Source organism: Geotrypetes seraphini, chromosome 12 (genome assembly GCF_902459505.1).
Source record: "Geotrypetes seraphini chromosome 12, aGeoSer1.1, whole genome shotgun sequence".
NCBI lineage: Eukaryota > Metazoa > Chordata > Amphibia > Gymnophiona > Dermophiidae > Geotrypetes > Geotrypetes seraphini.
In genome coordinates this window covers 62,471,849-62,495,990 of record NC_047095.1, presented here as the reverse complement: position 1 = coordinate 62,495,990, position 24,142 = coordinate 62,471,849, and the positions used below count along the sequence as shown (strand labels likewise).

The 24,142-nt window shown below is 39.7% G+C and overlaps 1 protein-coding gene and 1 pseudogene across 4 annotated transcripts in view; one reads left to right on the top strand and one right to left on the bottom strand.

Moving 5' to 3' along the window:
• The window catches only part of BEND5 (BEN domain containing 5), a 1,015,515-nt gene that overhangs the window by 475,897 nt on the left and 515,476 nt on the right, over positions 1-24,142 (bottom strand). The window lies entirely within an intron of this gene.
• LOC117346121 lies at positions 2,792-3,445 on the top strand (annotated as a pseudogene).

The following is a 24,142-nucleotide window of genomic DNA, read 5'->3' as shown; positions in this document are numbered from 1 at the left end:
CAACGTTTTGAGTGGCTGGTATAAGATCTCATATCCCATTGTATCCTCAAAGACTTTCAAGACTCCTGATGCAGGCCGGGAGGCCGAAACATGTACATGTAGAGTCAATGAGTTACTTTGGATGAATAAAGATATTGAATTTATCAGATGAGTTGAAAGACACTTTTTGTGCACCATTCTGATTGGACATTTCCACTTTTGCTCTCTTGTATTTTGTGGATTTGTTTCCCCTGTTCCTGTGTGTCCACCACTTCTTCTACCACCCTTTCTGTAAAAAAGTATTTCCTTAGATTACTCCGGAGCCTTTCACCTTTTAACTTCATCCTATGCCCTCTCATTGCACAATTTCCTTTCAAATTAAAGAAACTCGACTCGTGTGCATTTACATTACGCAGGTATTTAAACGTTTCTATCATATCGCTCCTCTCCTGCCTTTCCTCCAAAGTATACAGATTGAGATCTTTAAGTCTGCCCCCATACGCCTTATGATGAAGACCACATACCATTTTAGTAGCCTTCCTCTGGACCGACTCCATCCTTTTAATATCTTTTTGAAGGTGCGGCCTCCAGAACTGTACACAATATTCTACATGAGGTCTCACCAGAGTCTTATACAGGGGCATCAATACCTCCTTTTTCCTACTAGCCATACCTCTCCCTATGTACCCTAGCATCCTTCTAGCTTTCGCTGTCACCTTTTCAAACTGTTTGGCCACCTTAAGATCACAATATACAATCACACCCATAAGTTCATAAACACATAAGTTCTTCACCCCCTAAACAATGCTGTTCCCTTCCCTTGGGCTTTTGCAGCCCAAATGCATGACCTTGCATTTCTTAGCATTAAACTTTTAGCTGCCAAATTTCAGGCCATTTTTCAAGCTTCACTAGGTCTTTCTTCATGTTATTCACACCATCGGGGGTTTCTACTCTATTGCAGATTTTGGTATCATCCGCAAAGAGGCAAATCTTACCCGACAGCCCTGCAGCAATATCGCTTATAAAAATGTTAAAAAGAACAGGCCCAAGAACAGAACCTTGAGGCAGGGCCACTGAAAGAAAATCTGGGCCCCGGTACAAAGAAGGTGTGTGGGACCTTATACAAAATTCTACACACATGTACATGTGTATATTATTATTTATTTCTAACAATTGTAGATTATATTGATACATTTAGATAAGTATGTACAGTGAACCCTCACGAATCGCGGACTCAGTAATTCACGGTATTTTCCGACCGCCTCTTCCTGATACTAAAGTCAGGCTACACCAATCAGGAGCTGCTTTGACACGCTATCGGGCATGTCAAAGCAGCTCCTGATTGGTGTAGCCTGACTTTAGTACCAGGAAGAGGTGGTCAGAAAATAATGAGAATGATCTTCAGCACCGTCCGGTGCCCCAGCTGCCCCCTCCTGCCTTCGATCAGCTCCTAAACCACATTTGCGTTTTTTTTAAATTCACAGGTGTTCCTGGAACAGAACCCCCATGAATTTCAGGGGAGTACTGTTCAGGTATAAATGTAATAATAAAGTAATATATTTATAATAGTAAAAGACATTTATAATAGCATATATTGTCTGCCAAACAAAGGTACTTCCTGGCCTTTTTCCTAGTGAAACCCTTAATTACATAATCAGAATTAATCTGTTTTGCTAGATCAGACTTAATACTGAGTCTTGCCAAATCTACTAGTCACGCTTGTGACTTAATGGATCTTAGAGAAATTTTTACCAGCTTTAGCTTGCTGAATGAGCGCTCTGCAGAGGCGACAGTGGCAGGAATTGTCAACAGAATACGCAGGCTGATGCATATATTTGGAAAGAGTCCTTCCAGTTTGTACTGTTTCAAGCAATTCAGCAGCTCCAATGGGCTCAGCTGGTTCTCTCCAAAATTTGATCAATGAACAGCTGGCAGATGACACATGTCCATTACAAGATCTTCACTGATAACAGCAGGATATTGATTTGCCAGTGATTTTGATTTTGTCTTTCAGCTCATCTACAGGAATTGCACCGGGAAGGGGCCTAAGGCTCTGATTGGCCCAGATGCATAAGGCCCCTCCCATAGGAAGAGCCTTAAACAACCTGGGCCAATCAGAGCCTTAGGCCATTTTGAAGAGGTGGGCCAACTGGCCAGAGGGAATAGGCATCACTCTGGCCAGCCATCTAAAGTAAGGGGGAAAGGGTGGGGGGGTCATCGGAGGTATGGGGGGGGGGGTTAGTTGGCGGTAGGAGAGCATGGGCATCTCTTCCGTTGCAGGGGTGTGTGTCGTTTGGCAGCAGGAGAGATTGGGCCTCTCTCCTGCTGCAGGGGGGTGTTTTGATTGAGCTAGAAGATCAAACAAGGAGGAGGTAAAACAGAGTGAAAGAGTCCTCTAATGTTGAAAGAAGTAGAATGAGATCTTGGTTCAATTCCTACAAAAGTTCCGTGAGAACCTGGTCTAGTCACTTCACTCCATTGCCCCAAGTACAAAATAAAAACAGTCTGTGAGCCCACAACAGAGAAAGAACCTGCATATAGGCCCCCTTTTATTAAGCTGCTTTAAGGTTTTTTATCACCAGCCACTGCAGAATTCTATGAGCATCGGACCTTTTACTGCAGGGACCGGCAATAAAAATCCCTAATGCAGCTTAATATAAGGGGACCATAATGTGTACAGCACTGCATATGTCTAGTAGCACTTTAGAAATGTTTAGTAGTAGTGTGGTTTAATAAAGGAGTAGTCAGACGCTTAGTCTTCGATCTGGTGCGTTCGTTAGGTTCTGAAAGGCTGTGCTGGGTTGGGGTTATGATGGCAGATGTAGATAATAAAAGCACAAATTTGCTGGCTGGAGAGACGGCTAATCTTGAGGAGCAGTTGCAAGGATGGGGTGAAGTGATTTTGGTAGCTGACTGAGTTCTTCGTTGGGAGAAGCCCTGGTTTCCAGCTGCTGTCATAAGCACAATTTCTTTAGTATTTCTAATGGTGTATTACTTGGTTCCATCAGTTTTGTCAGGTGTTTCTTGTCTTGTTGTGTTTCTGTGTCTGGCTGATTATCTAGTCCCCGCTCTTGCGCCTAGAATTTTGGGCTCAAATAAGTGGACCACAGAGCAGCAGCAGAGATTTCATGAAATTTGCAGCAACCTTGTAAAAAGTTGTTGTCGCATTGTTGGTTGGTGGAAGCGCCCCTTTTTTTCTGAAGGAAAAAAACCTAAAGTATATTTCATGACTATGATAAGTTCTCTTGCTGTGATTTCTTGGATTATTTTATTGTGGATAGGACACTTATTTTATTGCTTGGATAGGACACTTATTTTATTGCTTGGATAGGACACTTATTTTATTGTGAGTTTCTTGCTGTTGCTTCCTGGCCTGAACAATCAGGGGATTATTTCAAAGTACATTGGCATGGGCAAAAGAGAGATCAACAAACTCCTCAAGCAAAAAGAAAAGAAGAATGAATGATGCTTCAGACTAATATAGTAGAATTGGTGACATATAGGCCCTGATTCTGCAAAGGGCATCCCGATTGTAGGCATCTGTAGGCATCCTACAGCTGTCTAATCAGCCAATCAGGTGGCACGTTTTCTAAAAAAAAAAATGCTCCCCAGGCAGGCCACCTATATTGAAGGCGCCTCCGGGAGCCTAGAGAAGCCCGCAAGCCCGCCTAACTCACCTAAGGCTAGGCAGTAGCCTTAAGCGGCCCTATGTGTCTCTCTAGCAGAGCGGGAGATGCTTAAATGTAGGCTAGCAAAATGCTGGCCTACATGGTAAGGAGATGCGGCCGCTATACTTTATCACAGCAAGGGATCTCCCTGCTGCGATTAGTATAGCGGCCGTGGCAACGGCCGCCAGTCTCCCCAATCCCCAACCCCCCCCGACATTCGCGGCAGGAAGGTGCTCAACCCTTCCTGCTGGTAGGCCCCACCCCTGACGATCGAAGCAGGAGGGTGCCCAACCCTTCCTGCCGACAGAACCCGCCCCCCCCCCGAAGATCGCCGACAGGAGGGTGCCCAACCCATCCTGCCGGACCCCCAATGAAACCCCTCCTCGGTCGTAATTACCTCCAAGTTGGCCGGACGCGTCTTCGCACCGTCCGGCCAGCAGGCCCTCCAAATGAGGCAGGTCCGCCCCTCCCCTGCCCAACCTACAGGATCCTAGGATCTGATTGGCCCAGGTACCTAAGCCCCCTCCTGCTTTAAAAAAAACAACATTTTTAAGAAGCGATATCCCTACATTCCTCATGCTACCTCATTTCCCTCTACTCCCCTTAAATTTTTATTTATTATTGTAATTAATTACTTTCCTATCCCCAAAAATCCTCTCATTTCTAATCAGTCTCCATTGTCATAGTTTTAGGTTTATCCCATATTATTTTATTTTATCTATTCATATTAAACTTTTTAATTTGTGATATTGTAAACCGCTCAGATACATGTGATGGTCGGTATATCAAGCCATGAATAAACTTGAAACAGCTTGTTGCATTCTGAAATGGGTGTCAGTTAAAAATGTTTTTTGTGAACTGTGGCTGCTAATCCAATAAACTTCAGATTGTTGAATAACTGAAACAAAAGAAACAAACAGTGGTAGAGGGCCTAAGATGTTGTACTCCCTGTCTTTATGAAGGCAATTTTCAAAGATATTTTGTAGGTAGACTGTTGTTTTCCCCACAGAACAGTGCTCATGCTGTCAACAGCATGACTATTGTCCTCTACAAGAGAAAGGAATAGAGCTGGAAACAGGGGCAGGCCATCTAAAGCAGTGGTCCCCAATGCTGTCCTGGAGGACCACCAGCCAGTCAGGTTTTCAGGCTAGCCCTAATGAATATGTATGGGGTAGATCTGCATGCCTGTCACCTCCATTATATGCAAATCTCTCATGCGTATTCATTAGGACTAACCCGGCTGGCTGGTTGTGGACCACTGATTTAAAGCACTTGTTAAGTTTTGAAATCCCAGCATTTCTCTCAAATCCCTCGATAGAACCAGATATCAATGGATTTTTAAAGGGAAATTCTGTAAGCTGCCAGCTCTCTCCACTTGCTCAAAGTCCTCTCCCCATGTGTTCTTCAAGTCCGTGTTTTTACCCTTTGTTCTCCTTACTTTTATTGGTCCAGCAGACAGTGTCGTGGTGACTCTCACTTCCCCTCTGACTTTATGAAAACCTATTCATAAAAAGGTGAATTGCTGCTTTACAAAGCCAAGGTTTTTCTGTCTGGTAGTTATTTGCATTTTTTAATAGGCAAATAGAAGCAAAATTAAATCATCTCCTAAACAGTAGCAGGATTTTTTGCAGACTACTATTTTAAATATAAATCATTATTTCTCCAAGCTGTATGCGTAGATAGGAAACTGCTAGTGTATTTATGTTTTCATTAAATTTAATATGATTAATTTCATGAGTTAATTTACTCTCTCCGTCAGAAGAGCAAATTTTAAATTAAATATTTTAGCGCTTAGAGAGATTAAAGATTCATTTATTGGAGAAAATTATTCTTTTAGTATTTTTTTTTAATATGTACTGCTGCTGCACTTCAGTGGGTCTGGTTGGATCAAATTGTTGTCTACAGAAGGTCTGGCTTTGACTGTTTTGAAAGCAAAATGCCAATTCATTACAAATAAGATACTAGACATGAAGAACAAGAAATCTATAATCTTCCAAAAAGCAGATACAGTGGCAGAAGGGACAGAAATTATATTAACATAACTGGCTAATTTTCTAAAATTGATTTCAGTCAATATTTATTTATGATGTCCTTTTATAAGCCTTTAATACAGGATTACCACATAGGGGTCCTTTTACTAAGATGTGCTAGTCAATTTAGCGCACACTATATGCTAATGCATCCGTCAAATTTAATGGGTGCATTAGCATTTTGCGCATGCTAAATCGGCTAGCGCGCCTTAGTAAAAGACCCCCATAATGTGGTAAAAGGGTTTGTAATATTCTGCCTGTTAGCTTAGGGCAGGGGTGTCCAATGTTGGTCCTCGAGGGCCGCAGTCCAGTCGGGTTTTCAGGATTTCCCCAATGAATATGCATGAGATCTATTTGCATGCACTGCTTTCAATGCATATTCATTGGGGAAATCCTGAAAACCCGACTGGACTGCGGCCCTCGAAGACCGACACTGGACACCCCTGGCTTAGGGTAAGTCCTCACATTACACATTTAAAAAAAAAAAAAAATTTTTTTTTGGGGGGGGCATGTCATGGATGGAGAGTGTGAAACTAGATTTAAAGGAAATAACAGAAAGTAAGATGCCTTCCTGAAGCAGCCAGTGAGGCAAAACATAGCGTCATGTCGAAGGCTTGCTGCACGGACATGTGAAGTGCTGGAAGTTGTATGAATATATCTTCCGATAAGTAACCACTTTTATTATAAAAGAAAGAAAGATCACTGGTTGATATTAAGAAACTAAGAAATTCTGAAAAAGTAAAAAGAAAAAAACGGACCAATGAAGATGTATATTGGATTCAGGTTTAAAATTTCTGAAGGTCCCGAAAAAATACTATTGATATTGTTAAACTCTAGTGTGAAGCTATATATATATGTGTTATTATTATGGGTGGAGAGTGGGCATTCCCACATTATCCAAGTAATATAACACAAGATCAACATGGGAGGCAATAATAGAAGGCAATAAGTGCTCCTGCATTAATTATATGCAGGTCATTGATGAGAACATTAGCACAATAAAAAATAGAAAAATCCTCAGGTAAGTAAATCACTGAATATCTCTACATGGATGGGGAATGGGTAATGTCTGGAAAGCAGTATATACTAATGCTCGATGTATGGGAAACAAGATTCTGGATCCAGAAGCTGTGATGGAAGAAGTTGGTTATAGCGGAGCCTGGAGACGTGGTTCATGGAGACCCATGACTGGGATGTAGTTATACCGGGCTATAATCTGTTCAGGAAAGACAGGGTAGACAGGAAAGGAGGGGGGAGTAGCGTTATATGTTTAAGATCATATTAAAGTCACACAATTGCCAGATCTGCAGAGCAAGGAAGAGGAATTGTGGATCAATTTGGAAAGAGGGAATGGTGAATATATTTACATTGGTGTGATACACCGGCCTCCTTCACAGACAGAAGTGGACAGAGATGTAATAGTTGACATTCAGAATATATCTAATAAAGGGGAAGTTTTACTACTAGGTGATTTTAACATGCTGGATGTTGATTGGGGTATTCCTATTGCAGGATCTTCTAGAAGTAGGGAGATCCTGGATTCTCTACTAGGAGAACTGTTCCAGTAGTTGGTAATGGAACACAAGCGGGATGGAGCCAAAGTGGACTTAGTTCTTATAAACGGGGAAAGTATTTCTATTGTTACAATGGGGGATCATTTGGCATCCAGTGATCACTACATGGTATGATTTAATATTAAGATGGGTATAGAGAGGGCTCATTCAAAAGTAAAGGTTCTAGACTTTAAAAAAAACTAATTTTGTTTGGATGGGGGATTACGTCAAGGAATTGTCTGGATAGGAATGTCTGGAAGGAGCAGAAATGCAGTGGGCAAAATTGAAAGGAGTTATTGTAAGGGTGGCAGACCATTTTGTGAGGTAAGTAAGGAAAAGGAAAAGAAGGCCGCTTTGGTTCTCAATAGTAGTAGCTGAGAAAGTAAGGAATAACAGGTTAGCTTTCATAAACTACAAAAGTTCGCAGAAAGAGGAAGACGGGCAAAAATATCTGGAAAAGTTACGAGAGGTTCGTAAGGAAAGCAAAGATGTAAATGGAAGAAAAAATAGCTGACAAGGTAAAACGGGGAGATAAGACAAGACATTTTTTAGATATAGAAAAGGCTGAATTGCTTAACAAATATTTTTGTTCTGTGTTCACGGCTGAAGCGCTGGGAACGGGACTGCAAAAGAAAAACGCGAACAGGGATGGGGGAGTTGTAGACCCTGATCGTTTATCAGAGGGTTGTGTTTGTGAGAAGCTAGCTAAATTAAAGGTAGACAAAATGATGGGACCGGATGGTGTATATCCAAGGGTGCTGAAGGAACATAGGGAAGTTCTGATGACTCCACAGTCTGACCTTTTCAATACTTCTCTAGAGTCAGGAGTGGTACTGGAGTAGGGCAGATGTGGAGAGGAAGAAGTAGGGAATTACAGGCCGGTAAGTCTGACTTCTGTGGTAAGCAAATTAATGGAAATGCTTTTAAAATAGAGAATGGTGATGTTGCTGGAATACAGTGTATTATAGGAACAGAGGCAACATGGATTCACTGGAGATAGGTCTTGTCAGACAAATCTGATCAATTTCTTTGACTGGGTGACCGGAGAAATGGATAGAGGGAGTGCACTAGGTGAGGTGTATTTAGTTTTTAGTAAAGCCTTTGACAGTGTTCCACACAGACGTCTAATAAATAAACTGAGTGACCTTGGGATAGGACCCAAAGTGACAGGCTGGGTCAGAAACTGGTTAGAAGGCGACAGAGGATAGTGGTCAATGGAAACCACTCTGAGAAAAGGGATGTTAACAGTGGTGTGCCTCAAGGTTCTGTTCTTGGTCCTGTTCTTTTTAACATTTTTATAAACAGTATTGCTGAAGGGCTGTCAGGTAAAATTTGCCTCGTTATGGTGATACCAAAATCTGCAATAGAGTAGACACCCCAAATGGTGTGAATAGCATGAAGAAAGACCCAGTGAAGCTTGAAGAATGGTCTGAAATTTGACAGCTAAAATGTAAGGCTAAGAAATGTAAAGTCATGCATTTGAGCTGCAAAAATCCAAGGGAATGATACAGTTTAGGGGTGAAGAACTTATGTGCATGACAGAAGAGTGGGACTTGAGTATGATTGTATGTGATGGCCTTAAGATAGCCAAACAGGTTGAAAAGGTGATGGCAAGAGCTAGAAGGATGCAAGGGTGCATAGAGAGAGATATGGCCAGTAGGAAATAGGACCAGTGAAATGAACGAGCGGTATAACAAGATTAATAAACCATAGGAGGTATTGATGCCCCTGTATAAGACTCTGGTGAGACCTCATTTAGAATATTGTGCATAATTCTGGAGGCCGCACTTTCAAAAGATATAAAAATGATGGAGTCGGTCCAAATGGTCGTGGTCTTCATCATAAGGCATATAGGAACAGACTTGAAGATCTCAATATGTATACTTTGGAGGAAAGCCAGGAGAGGGGAGATATGATAGAGATGTTTAAATACCTACATTGTATAAATGCGCATGAGTCGAGTCTCTTTCATTTGAAAGGAAGCTCTGAAATGAAAGGGCATATGATGAAGTTAAGAGGTGATAGGCTCAGGAATAATCTAAGTAAATACATTTTTATAGAAAGGGTGGTAGATGCATGGGACAGTCTTCCGGAACAGCTGGTGAAGACAGAGACTGTGTCTGAATTCAAGAAAGCCTGGGATAAGCATGTGGGATCTATTAGAGAGGGGACGAGATAATGGTTACTGCGGATGGGCAGACTGGATGGGCCATGGGCAGACTGGATCTGCCATCATGTTTCTATATCAGGAAAGTTCTGCGTTAAACCACACTGGCCCTAATTCTGTAAACAGGTGCCTGCTATGTCAATCACCAACAGGCACCACTTTCAAAATCACAGTTCTTGAGGAATCTAGGCGTTGGAAATGTAGGCCAGGATTTTACAGGCTGCTAGTTACCAGGAACTTAGGCACCAGTCCCAGAGGCTGCATAGTGGTAGTTTTTTTAACTACTGTTTAATTGCATTTTCATGGCATGACCAGTTATCATGATATTACATTAGAGATTTCTATTCCGCCATTACCTTGCAGTTCAAGGCGGATTACAAAAAGAGTTATAGATGGAAGGTTACAAAGTAAGATCACATGTCATTTCCAAGAGTGGTATCAGTGGGTTAGGGAGAAGATGGGAAGAAGGAAGGTACTCGTGGTATTAAGCCTTTTTCAGGGATTTCTTGAAGAGTATAGTTTTTATTTCCTTTCTGAACATCTTGTAATCTGGGGTTGTTATCAGTAGATTGGCGATTTGGTTATCTAATTTTGCTGCTTGAGTGGCTAGTAGGCCGTCGTATAGTTTTTTCCGTTTTACTTCTTTGATTGGGAGGTGTGTGAATGGGGTTTGTGTTTTTCTATGTCTGGTTGAGGTAGTTTGGATGAGACGGTTCTACAGGTAGGATGGGCTGTTTCCGTTTATAGTTTTAAATAGTATACAGTAGAATTGAAATAGTATTCTTTCCTGGATTGGAAGCCATTGTGAGTTGATGTATGCCTCTGTAATGTGGCCGTGTTTCCTCAATGAGTAGATGAGTCTCAGAGCTGTATTTTGAATTGTTTGTAATTGTTTAATCATTGTTGCAGGGCAGGGGAGGTAGAGGATGTTGCAGTAGTCCAGTAGGCCTAGGATTAGGGATTGTGCTATGAGCTGGAATTGTGTTCTTTCGAAGAATTTTCGGACTTGTCTAAGGTTTCTCATAACTGCAAAAGATTTCTGTATTGTTTTATTTATTTGTGGTTGCATGGTGCAGCATCTGTCAATTATCATGCCACGTAAACTCAGTTGAACCAATTAACCCCCCCCCCTTTTATAAAACCATGCAAAAGATTTTTAGCTCCAGCCAGCGCACTGAATGCTCTGCGCTGCTCCGATGCTCATAGAATCTCTATGACCAGAGAATTCAGCATGCTTGCCAGCACTAAAAATCTCTTGCACAGTTTTGTAAAAGAGGGAGTAACATATCTGTTCCTGAAGTATTTAGGCAACTAACCTGCACAATCTTATTCCACAATAACTGATCCCTAGAGATGTTAATCATGAGCTTTTAACTTTGTTAATTCCACTCAATTTGTAGCATCTTTTAATCATTGTAAACCGCATAGAACTTCACGGTCCTGTGGTATATAAACTGTTATTATTATTATTATTAGGCGGTAATAGGGTAGTTACCACCACCGCCTAACTTTTTGTAGAATCTGGTCCACTATGCCCAAATGTTAGCATACTTTTATAAATGGGTTATTATTTTTTTTTACTATTCGTTAGGAAAGAGACAGAATAATCATTAGAGAATTGTTAGTGAACAATTGAAAAGAAATTTGAAGGAAATTTGATAACAAGGCACCTAGAATTATTTTATAGGCAGCATAAGCACTTTTATACCTTTATAAAAATAGCCAGCATGCAAACTCCCACACATTGTTACACTTGCTCTGAGGTAGATATAACTGTGTGTAAAATGTGGCACATATGTACTGTATATATTCAATCAAATCTCACCCAGCTCTACCCATTCTCCACTTTCAGCAATGCTTCTGCATACAGAAAGTAATATGTATTATTACATATCACCTAAATTCCCACTACATTGTGAACTCTCCATCTACCGGCCTGCAAACTTATGTTGCAGTTCACTGCCTCTACTCAGCCTTACTGCTTTTGTAAATTACCTAGAACCGAAAGGCTTTTGCGGTACATAAATTTTTATGTTGTGTAAATTAAGAGGTAATAATAATAACTTTATTCTTTTATACTGCCATAACCAAAAGTTCTAGGCGGTTTACAATACAAAGAGCTGGACAATCAGCGAAATACAATAATACAGTAAAAAATACAAATATTTATAAAATAGAATTTCAATAATAAAACTCACAAAGTAATAAACTTATTGAACAAAGTGGTCTTAATTAATTTCCAAAAACAGCAATAGGATAACATAGCTTGCTGAATTCATTTACCTAACCAAGATTGTTGCTAGGGTCCTATCTAAGAAGGTCTTATATCTACACCCATTAATTTTTGGATAAGCAAATAAGTAGAAGTTTCTAGTTTCTCTTGATGGTCTATGCAGCACAAAATGAGGAAAAAGGTAAGCTGGAGACAATCCCACTATCAGCTTAAAGCAGATACAGGAAAATTTGAATAGAGAAGGTTTTTATTTGTAGCCTGTTTTATAAAGATACAGAGGTGCCAACTGTCACAGTGACACCCCTGTGACTTTAAAAGAAACACTGCGATGCTTAGAGGAGGATAGAGATAAGAGCAAGACTCTGAGGGGTGAAACATCTGTTCCTAAAAGTAAGCCCGGAGCACTACAGAGCCAAAATCTTCCTTTAAATGCTAGTTCTAAAGTTGTCAAAACTCCTAAGACCTGTTCAGATTTTCAAGAGCAATTTACATTAGGGAAAGGCAAGGAACTACAAGTTCCAGCATGCCCCATGGTGGGAAGTATAAAAACCAGGGCTGGAACTGCTAAGACAACCAGTCCAGGTGTGAAAGATTGTAATCAGCTGAGGAAAGGACAGAATGCTGCTAACATGAGGCAGCTAAAATGTAGCTCAGCTGTTGTGGGACCTAATCAGAACAGGGTGGGAGAAAAGAGAGTGGCTGCTAGGGAGCAAAGAGAGCACATACCATCTCCCAAAGCAAGACTGTCTGGTATAGAGCGGAGTTTACTCCAGCTCAAGACTGGAAAGCAGCAAGCTGCCCATTCTCAGGATTTCCAGGTAAAAGCCTCCAAGGATGAATTTGTTGAGGTTATCGGGGACATTGATATGGAGCAAGCTAATATGGATGAGGAATTAAATGCCTGGGAAATGGAGTCTGAAGAGTATGGGGAATTGGCAAATGAAGAAGGCATGGAGCTCAGTTAGGAGCCCTTATGCAGTAAAGTGTTTGCTGGCAAATAAGAAGAAAATATTTAAGTTTAAAACCATTGCTCTCTGCAATTGAACTGCCAAGGTTAAACTGCAGAAAGAAGGGCTTGTGAGCAAGGCAGCAGGACTGTTAAAGACCTTGCCAGGACCCAGAAACTAATGAGCTATTGCCTTTGGCATGATATGGTTGTTTCTCCTTCTGCTGGAAGAAGTGTAACAAGTCAGTTATTTTGGATTGTTTTTTTCTTTTCCTTGTCTAAGAACCTCTTTGGATGCCAGCTTATTTTGAGGATTTTTTTGGGGCAGGGAACTTGAAGAATTGGTTCCATTGATGGGTGGCGTGAAATCCCAAGCTCGGGGAAGTTATATCCCTGTTTTCCCCCAAGCACTGGCCATTGAGTACGGTTTGATGAACTTGTGTTTTGTTCTTTTGATGACTTACCTGGTTTGCTTTTTTTTTTTTTTTTTTTTACAAAACTGGAAGCAGCAGAATGGAAAGTGAAGTTTGAACTGAGTATGATGTTCTTGCTTTGTTATGCACCATGGTTTGAAATACTGAGAAGTTATTCAGATTATTGAATTGAACTTTTGCAATAAAGTACATTTTTTCCCAACTTAAAACCTGACTGTGTTTTCACTGCACTCCCTGTTCCACCAACCAAGCCTCGACAAACTGCTCATCCGAGGTTGGTATGACCCGGGCAAGGCCACTAGCGCCGGCAAGTCCGATCACACAACATATCTTTATAAAATATCAGAAATCCTGCAGAAAGTGTATCTATACTGAAACTGTAGTCTTGGAAGAATGCATAAATGTTTTCAAATAAAGGTACACACAAGTGTTTATTTATAGAGTTAGAAAGGACATAGATCAGGACATCTCAAGTTTCACTCGTATTTCAAAACAGAAATTGCCGTCATAGAGCCTGTTCTGAAAGCCAGGAAAAATGGGCATTTATTTGCCAGTTACATATGTCATACAAACATCCATTAGAAAAATAAATGCCATGCATTTCCAAGGATCAAAAACTAGCACATAAATGTTATATTGTAGAACAAATTAATGTATTTATTTGCACATGTGGAATAGAAGCGAGACCCAATAAAAAATAAATAAAAAGGAACCTAGGAGTGAAGAAATGACAAAAAAATCTTTATTATAATAAAAACTAGACCAACAGATCTGTGTAACAATAATCCCCCCAAACAGTAGAAGTTCAGAAGGACTCAACATGGTGCTGTGTTTCAATGCAACTACTTGCACTGGGAATGACAACAATCTAGGACCACAAATAAAGACATAATGAACCATATAACTATCAAATAAAAATAGAATGGATATGAATTTTACAAAAATAAGTAGAAAAGGTTTTAAGCCTAGATAAACTAAGTGGCTCATTTTCAAAAAAGAAAAATGTCCACAATGTGGCATAAAAGGTTAAATGGATATTTTGCTCACCAATCCTTTCCAATTCGCTATTTTTTTTTCTCTATTTCTTCCTCCAAAATTAAGAAAAGTAAAAATTGGAGCTTCACTAAAATTGGGCAGATACAGATGGAAACAACCACACTTGTAAGTGAAAGTTTGCAAAATTGTCCTTCCCAGGTGGAACTACTAATACTTCCAGAAGGAAGTCTTCCGATGCTTATTTTGTATATTTATCAAATATCTGCTTCTGCTGTGTGTTGACAAATCCATGTTTATTTCTGCCTGTCCTTCCAGGCTTGTATATCAACTGCCACCTTTATTCAGCTGCTCATTCACATCTTCAGTAAAATGGAGCAGATTGGTGAGCAGATTTTCCCTGGCTAAATCCAAATTAAGTCTGCCTCATTAGACCATGTCTAACTTTATAATAATTTCTACCATTCTGCCCAGCATGAACATCAGGCTCACTGGTCTGTAGATTTCTGCTTCATCCCTGGAACACATTTTAAAAAAATTGTTTTTAAGTTGGTCAATCTTCAGGTTCTGTAAACAAATGAATCTAGAATTCAAATGTGCTCATCGTACCATCAAATAAGAGCAAACAACACAGAGCAATATTAACTTTGTTTGTACGGTGAGGATGGTATGTTCTCATTGTACCATAGACTTGAAGGATGTTGTTGCCTAAGCATTAAGAGCTCTTATAAAAAGGTGTTATCTTTATGTTTATTCTATAATAATAAAAAAAAGGCTTATAGTAGTTTTGGATGTGTGGAATGATGGGCCAAATTTATTGTTATCAATAAAAAAGGAATAATAGGGAACAGTTCTTTCAAGTACCTCCCCCCCCCCCTAGCTGAAGTACTTGCAATCACAATCTCAATACTAAAACTTGCTTGTTTATTTTGAGAGAAAACCTTGACCTCCTTTCTTTGATTTGTAGATATTCTGAGATGAAATGCATTTCATCCCAGGAGCAGAAATGCTGATCTTTTGCATCAATAACAGAAATTAAAAAAATAAAATAAAATTTAAGCCTATCCTGGGATTCTTCAAAGCCACTGATTACATAAAGCTCCGTTTTCATACTCAGCAATGATACATTGATAAAAATACAATTTATATCATCTGTTTTATTGAGAAACAAGAATAAATCAGTAGAGTCTCCAATATAATTATTATAACAGGGGGGGGGGGGTGGATTCCTTAGAACCCCACTAGTACAGTGTTACAACCACAAAAGAATAGGAAAACATTGTCCTGTCATAAAATAATGATAAAAAGACATTTTAAGGAAAAAAATCTTGCAGTATTTTTTTAAATGAACCTTCAATATCTGCACTTTATTATGGAAAATAACAGAAACTTAACATATTTCGCTAATAACTAAACACGTACACTTTGGTGTACTCATCGACCAGTGGCATTCCAAACACTCAAGCATTCAAGGCCGGATTCTGCAATCAGTGCAAGAATTAGCCAGCACCTCCAAAACCAGCGCTGGTCGTGTATCAATCATGTACCGGCACCAAAAGCAGACTTGCCGCCATGTGTAAAGAAGACACCAGAAATGTAGGCCAGGGTTTTAATGGCCTACATTTACAGCACCTACTTTACATGAGAATCACGGCCACAGGAGCTCCTATCAGCGCCTACAGTCACTTCCAGTGCAAATCATGCCCACTTTGATCATAGACACCAGTAGGCGCCTCTGTAGATGGGACATCAGCAGCCTGCTCTGCAGATGCCTATATATTTTTTAAAGAAAGCAAATAGAATGCTAGGTATAATCAAGAAAGGTATTACAACCAGAACGAAAGAAGTTATCCTGCTGTTGTATCGGGCAATGGTGCTCCCGCATCTGGAGTACTGCGTCCAATATTGGTCGCCGTACCTAAAGAAGGATATGGTGATACTCGAGAGGGTCAAGAAGAGAGTGACACGTTTGATAAAAGGTATGGAAAGCCTTTCATACGCTGAAAGACTGGAGACACTGGGGCTCTTTTCCTTGGAGAAGCGGAGACTTAGAGGGGATATGATAGAGACTTACATGATCATGAAGGGCATAGAGAAAGTGGAGAGGGACAGATTCTTCAAACTTTCGAAATCTGAAAGAACGAGAGGGCATTCGGCAAAACTAAAAGGGGACAGATTTAGAACCAGACGCTAGGAAGTTCTTCTTCACCCAATGGGTGGTGGACACCTGGAATGCGCTTCCTGAGGGCGTGATAGGACAAGATACGGTATTGGAGTTCAAGAAGGGTTTGGACAAATTTCTGAAGGAAAAGGGGATAGAAGGGTAAAGATAGAGGGTTACTATACAGTTCTTAGACCTGGTGGGCCACCGCTGTGAGTGGGCTGCTGGGCAGGATGGACCTCTGGTCTGATCCAGCAGAGGCACTTCTTATGTTCTTAATTAGTTTTTAATTGGTTTAAAATGATGTGGGTGACATAACATTGTTTATCGTCAATTAAACCGATTAATTTAGGTGGCGGTAGGATGCCTACCACTGCCTAATTTTCAGAGTCCCTACAAGAATCAGGGCCTCAATGTCTTCTTGAGATAGTCAGGATAAAGCTTGCGATGCTGTTCAACTATTTGCAACAAGGCCTCGTGCATGAGTGTTTGGAATGCCATTGGTAGATGACTACACCAAAGTGTACGTATTTAGTTATTAGCAAAGTATGTTAAATTTCTATTATTTTCTACAATAAAGTGCAGATACTGAAGGTTCATTTAATAAAATACTGCTAGATTTCTTGCATAAAATGTCTTTTTTATTTGATGTATCATTGCTGAGTGTGCAAACATAAAAGTTATAGCTATAAAGCAAGAAATTTTCTCCTTAAAGCAAAAATAATAGCAAATTTTAAGAAAAATGGAGCTTTATGTAATCAGTGACCTTGAAGGCCAGCAGAATGGTCTTTAAACATTTTTTTATATTATTTTCTGATCAAGCATAATCAAATTAATGAGAAATACTTCAATTTGCAGTTTTTTCAACTTTAGGCTTTTCTGGATGACCCTAACCTGGCAAGATCCCAAGGAGTACAACTGAATTTTTGCTGCTTAGGGACTTTTGTTTTAGGAAATTATCCAAACCTTTTTTAAATACTGATAAGCTAACTGTTTTTACTATGTTCTCCAGCATCGAATTCCAGAGTTTAATTATAGTTCATTTTAGGATTCACTTTAAGTGTGTATGTATTGTCTTCAAGTTTCTTTATGGAATTTTTGACCCTTTTGTTCCCTTACATTGGAATACTTCTAGATCTTGCCACTCGAGAATTATACAGAAATATAACTATTGTTCCCTTCTTTTAAGGGAATTAAATCTGTAGGGAAGGTTATCCAATCTCTTGTGTTTAAACTGGTAGAAATTTGGAATAAACTCCCTGACTCTGTTAGATTGATAGGTCATCTACAACAATTCCGTAAAGTTCAAAAATATCTTAATAACTTATCTTCTGAACTGAGTTGAACTCTACCACTAGATGACCCAGTATATAAACCGAAGATTAGACTAGACTAGACATGTTGAGTGAAGAAATATTTCCTTGGGTTTGTTTTAAATCTACAACTTAGCAATTTCACCACATGTCCCCTAGTCCTAGTATTTTTGGAAAGAGTAAACAGAGATTTACATCTACCTGTTTCACTCCACTCAGCATCTCTATCATATCTCCCCTGAGCTGCCTCTTCTCCAGGCTGAAGAGCCCTAGCCATAAGAACATAAGAAGTTGCCTCCGCTGGGGCAGACCAGAGGTCCATCTCGCCCAGCGGTCCGCTCCCGCGGCGGCCCATCAGGCCCACTGCCTGAACAGTGGTCTCTGACTAATTTTATAAATTACCTCTAATCCTATCCCTATAACCTTACCTCTACTCTTATCTGTACCCCTCTAGCCACTTTAGCTTTTCCTAATAGGGAAGTTGTCCCATTCCTTTTATCATTTTTGTCAGCTTTCTCTGTACCTTTTATGATTCCGCTGTATCTTATTTCAGATGTGACAATCAGAACTGCATACAGTATTTGAGGTGTAGCAGCACAGTGGAGCAATACAAAGGCATTATAACATTCTCAACTTTGTTTTCCATTCTTTTCCTGATAATTTCTATTTGCTTTCTTGGCTGCCACCACACACACACATAAGAGTTTCAGTGCATTCTCAACAATGACACCTAGATCCTTTTCCTGGATAGTAACTCCTGTTTCCTACATGCATCACTTTGCACTTGGTCCTAGGTTTGGATCGTTCTGTAAGGAAATTCTTCTTTACGGAGAGGGTGGTGGATGCCTGGAATGCACTCCCGAGAGAGGTGGTGGAGATGAAAACAGTGACGAAGTTCAATAAAGCGTTGGATGAACACAGATGATCTAGAATCAGAAAATAATAGCAAATATTGAAGAACTAAGGTCAGTACTGGGCAGACTTGCAGGGTCTGTGTCTGTGTATAGCCGTTTGGTGGAGGAAGGGCTGGGGAGGACTTCAATGGCTGGGAGGGTGTAGATGGACTGGAGTGAGCTTTGACGGAGACTTCAGTAGTTGGAACCCAAGAACAGTACCGGGTAGAGCTTTGGATTATTGTCCAGAAATGGCTAAGAAGAAGAAGGAAAAACCCCCCAAAGTTTTAGATTGAATCAGGTTGGGCAGACTAGATGGACCATTCGAGTCTTTATCTGACGTCATCTACTATGTAGTTACTATGTATGTTATTTCTGAGTCTCCTGTGAGGAATCACATCAAAAGTTTTGCTGAAATCCAAGTGCATGTCCTTAATCCAGTTCTTTGGTCACTCGGTCAGAGAAATCAGATTCATTTGGTAGGATGTTCCTTTGCTAAAGCCAAGCTGCCTTGGATCCTGCAGTCCACTGGAATCCTTCAGCTTTGGGTGAATTTCTTCACGAAAAGGCAGTAACTACAATACCATTCCCTGGAATGTCTTTCTTGCTTATATGTGTTCCTGCTAGAAGGCTTTTCTTTTGTGTATTTTACCCTGTGACATACTCTGCTTGAATCTCGACCTGTAGCTATGCCCTGTCACCTGTGTGATTGCAGGTTATGCTTTCTAGCTGGCTCAGCGGTTATAGCATGCAGGCACTTGTATTTCTGCTTTTCTTCTGTCAAAGCCACTACATTTATGGAGTGGAGTAAGGCATGGATCGATCAGCATCTGAGGCACACCTCAGCTGTGGCAAATGTTTCCCAAAGCAAGGTCTTATTTTGTGCTTTATCTCCTAGGACACAAGCCGCCTTGTTTCCCCATCACCTGAGAGACGAATGGCTTCATATAGAAAGCAAAGAGGAGCCTGTTGTAATCTCAGCTTTAATGTGCACTTTAAAAGTATGGGGGTCAATATTCAGCCGCCAGTAGCAATTGTTTTTTAGCTGCCACTGGGCATTATTCCCAGATATCCCATGCCAGGCCATGTCAGGGCACTGGCACTGAATATCCAAGTTTATGCAGCCAGCAATCTCTTATATGGTTAAGTGTGATATTCGGCACTTAGCCTAAATGGCACTGCGTACAGATAGGACTGACTTAAGTGATCCAATTTAACTGCTAAACTTAGGCAGTTCTGGTATTGCTGAATCTGAACACTTAACTGCAGAAGTGCTGACTCCGCCCCCAGCCTGCCCACAAAATAGCCGGTCGTACGTTTAGCGGTCTGTGATGATATTCAGCAGCAAGAACTGGTCAAGTGCCACCGACTATCAGCGGATTGCCCTGCACAAGTGATTTAACTGCTCAAGAGCTGTTTATAAGAACATAAGAAATGCCTTCTCCAGATCAGACCTAGGTCCATCTAGTCCGGCGATCCGCACACGCGGAGGCCCATTTAGGTACTCCTTTATGGAGACCCGGTTTTCCCATATCCCTCAATATGATTAGCAAGAAGGTGTGCATCCAACTTGCGTTTGAAACCCAGAACAGTAGTCTCCATCACAACCTCCTCCGGGAGAGCATTCCAAGTGCCCACCACTCGTTGTAAGAAACAGAACTTTCCGATGTTAGTCCTGAACCTGCTGCCGCTCAGTTTCAGGCTATGACCTCTTGTCCGTGTCACATCTGAAAATGTTAGTAATGAGGGTTCCTGATCTATTTTGTCAAATCCTTTTAATATTTTAAAAGTCTCTATCATATCTCCTCGCAGTCTTCTCTTCTCGAGGGTGAACAGTCCCAGTTTCTTGAGGCGTTCTCTGTAGCTCAAATTCTCCATATCTTTGACTAGTTTCGTGGCTCGCCTCTGCACCCTCTCCAGCAGAGTTATATCCTTCTTAAGGTATGGAGACCAGTGTTGGACACAGTATTCTAAGTGTGGTCTAACCATAGCTCTATAAAGTTTATGATCTCAGATCAATTTCAATATTAACCCCATAAACTGTCCAGTAAGGATGTGCATTGATTAGTGTGTATTCTGTTCAGTAGCATGCCTTAAACATTTTAGTGCCTACAAAATCAACCCACAGCTAAAGTTACTTATTTATGCTACTCTGTGTTAATACAAGGGTTCTGGTTGGGGCGGGAGGGTGTGTCATAGCATGTCATGTGACTGGTCAGTCAGGCAACTGGCTCACCTAGCAGGTAGTGATGTCATGTAATAAATAGTGTTCAATAAAATAAAAGTGTGGAAACGTTTTGAAGATCCCTCATACTGTTAACATGCATTATTTTCTGACAAGTTTCATTTTATACAATGAGGTCTAGATACTAATATAATTATTAATGTTGTTGGCATATGGTAATGTGGCAACACACATTACTATCTCTGTTAATGTATATTAATCTACAAATTAATGCATTAGGAAGTTCTAATCTAATTCTGCATTAAGAAATGTTTATTATTATGGATATATGAAATCAATACTCCCCTCCCCCTCCAAAATAAAAAAATCCAGGGACAAAAACTAACTCCCTCTTTTACAAAGGTGGTTTCAGTCTTATTTTTCAGATAGATCATCAAAAGTTATCTTTAATAATTCCACCTCAGACATGATATCTACCAACCATGGCATCCCGCAGGGGGTCGCAATTATTCCCCCTACTCTTTAACATCTTTTTAGCCCCTCTGCTGACTTTGTCAATCTATTGGGTTTACAGCGTTCGCCTACGCGGAAGATCTTCAACTCTAAGGGCTCCTTTTAATAAGCTGCGCTAGTGGTTTTAGCGCATACTTAGCATGTGCCACATTGCCCCCCACACTAACGCCTCCATAGAGCTGGAGTTAGTATTTTCCCCATAGCGCGGGCGGGGGTTAGCTCGCGCTAATCTTCAGCGTGCGCTAAAAACGCTAGTGCAGCTTAGTTAAAGGAGCTCTTACTTCCATTAGGCTCATATTCCACAGAGGAATTCCAAAATGTCAATAAGAAATTAAGTACAATCTCTGACTGGCTCGACGAAAATAAACTAGTAATGAATATAGATAGCACAAAAATAACACACTTCCCTTGGAAAGAAGGACTAAAACACCGCCCCAATCAACGTAAATAATATCCAATTGCAGGAAGTCACTAAGATTAGAGTTTTGGGGTTATTCTGGATCAGATCAATTGCTCCATTCTTGGACTCATCATCACTGAATGTCCTTGTACTGATCATTTCAAAGTTAAATTATTGCAACTCGCTCTACAAAGGAGTCGACTACAACTAATTCAAAATGCCGCAATTAAAATGATAACAAATAGGAAAAAATTTGATCATGTGACTCTTCTCCTCAAAGAAGCTCATTGGCTTCCAATTGTCCACAGAATCTCTTATAAAATAGCACGATTAGCATTCAAAATGTTAACAACTAAAGCCACATCATTCCTAGAAAGGTATATTATTCCATATATTCCTACTAGAAGTTTGAGAAAACCTAGTAATTCCATCGCTTAGTATAATAAATACAAGACAAGATACGATCTTTGCGGTTACAACGCCCAGAATATGGAACTCCTTACCACCATTTATTAAGGAAGAAAAATCTCTAAGAGCTCCTTTTACAAAGGTGCGCTAGCGTTTTTAACGCACGCACCGGATTAGTGCGTGCTACCAAAAAAACTACTGCCTGCTCAAGAGGAGGCGATAGTGGCTAGCACACACAGCATTTTAGCGCGCGCTATTCCGCGTGTTAAGGCCCTAACGCACCTTTATAAAAGGAGCCCTAAGTAAATTTAAAGGACTGTAAAATGCTGGTTGTACAAGGATGCCTTTGAGACCTAATCATCGGATTTTCTTTTGACCCCGTTCTCTACAGAAACTCACATGTCCTCTGCCTTAGGTTCCAAGAAATTTAAAAAAAAAAAAAAAAATCTCTTGAATTTTATTTTTAATTTTTATTAATACTTTAAAAATTTTTTACCGGTCCTTGGACCAAGGACAATTGGATGCATCGGAGTTATTGGAGAAATCCGATAAAGAGGCTGTAGAACAAAGTACTTTGATTGTAACAGTAGCCCTCTCTATTGATAAAGTTTGGTTGTTAAAATTATTCTTTAAAAATAGACAGAAAGAATTTATGGGCTTTAAAGTGCAGATATTTCCTGATTTATCACGAGAGGCTCAAAAGCGTCGCCGTGAATTTCTAATGTTGAAGCCAGGTGTTACATCCTTAGGTGCTACCTTTTATTTACGACACCCCTGTAAGTGTATAGTGCATCAAAGAACAGTTAAATATGTTTTCTTTGAACCTAGTCATTTGACTTCCTTCTTAGCGCTCTCTCGTTTGGAGGCAGAAAAATCATAAGCCCTAAGATTATTGATTAATCCCAGCAATCAGCCCTCCAGCTAACTTTAAGAGTAAGAGTGTTCATTTTGTTCAATTCTTTTCTTTGTTCTCGCTAAGGAATCTTGGATCCCATAATTTGAGGACTTGAGCATATTAGTTATAATTATTTTAATGTTGTTGAAATATTTCTTGCTTTATGTTGAATTACTAGTCTTGCTTTCTGTACAAGTTATTCTTGATTGTATGATTTGAAAATCAATAAAAATATTTAACAATAAAAAATTTTTACCTTCCCTTTGTACTTACCTTTCATGTTTTCTTTACTATGCTTATTGTAGTTCTCCCTATTTCCCTTATGTATCAGTTTGTAATGTTCGTGTGTTTGTTGTAGTTAATAACTAAGACCTTGTTTTTAATTGTAAATCACTTTGAATTCATGATATTGCGATACATCAAAATTTTAATAAAACTTGAAACTAAGCTTTTTAGCGTGCGCTAAATCCGTGCTAAAACGCGTGTAGCGTGGCATTGTAAAAGTGGGCCTAAGTTTCGGAAAAGTGAACTGAAAATTCTTCCCCTGTGCAAATCTACACTGTACAGGATTGTTGCAGAAGGAATTTATATAGTATGTTGTGTGATGTACGAGAGGGTGCTGAAAAGTTCTCAGCCCAACCAAGAAGAGAATGATGTGGATATGGTTCAATTAATGATCTCAACAAAACAACCCAAAAATGATTTTAGATACCACAATCCACAGTAAAAAATATAAAACCAGAAGTGGATCTTGTTAATTTCCAACAAATCATGAAAATAGTAGAAATACACAATTTAAATTTTTTATCTTTATTTTTTTATAATAAATCAGCCCCAAGAGTTTTGGAGGAAGGATCTCACATAGGTTGCTAATGTGTATAAATTATGTTTTAATTTGTCTTCTTATTATACTTTTCTTTTGTATTGCTTTACTATTCCTAATTGTATTTCGCTATCCCTTCCCTCCCTATGTTTTTTAAATGATGTCTTAGTTTTTAACCTAATGTTACTATTCAAAATTTGTATTGTATTGTTTATTTTGTAATTGCTAATGAATGTATTTTAAATTGTTCATCGCTTTGAAATCTGACTAAGCGATCAATCAAGAGATATATTAAACTTGAAACTTGAAACTAAAGCAGCCATATTCTAATCATTGATCCTCCACCTCCTCCACAAAACTGTAAATGTGCATATCACAACTCTACATTTTGGGTGTGCAAAATTGCAAAGCTTCATTTGTGCAAAGATGATTTTATAAATAATTTTTTTAATACTTTTTTTATGATTATTTAAACACGTGGAAGGGCATAATCGAAAGGAACGTCTAAGTCCGTTTTTGTCCAAGTTGCAAGTCATCCAAAGTAAAAA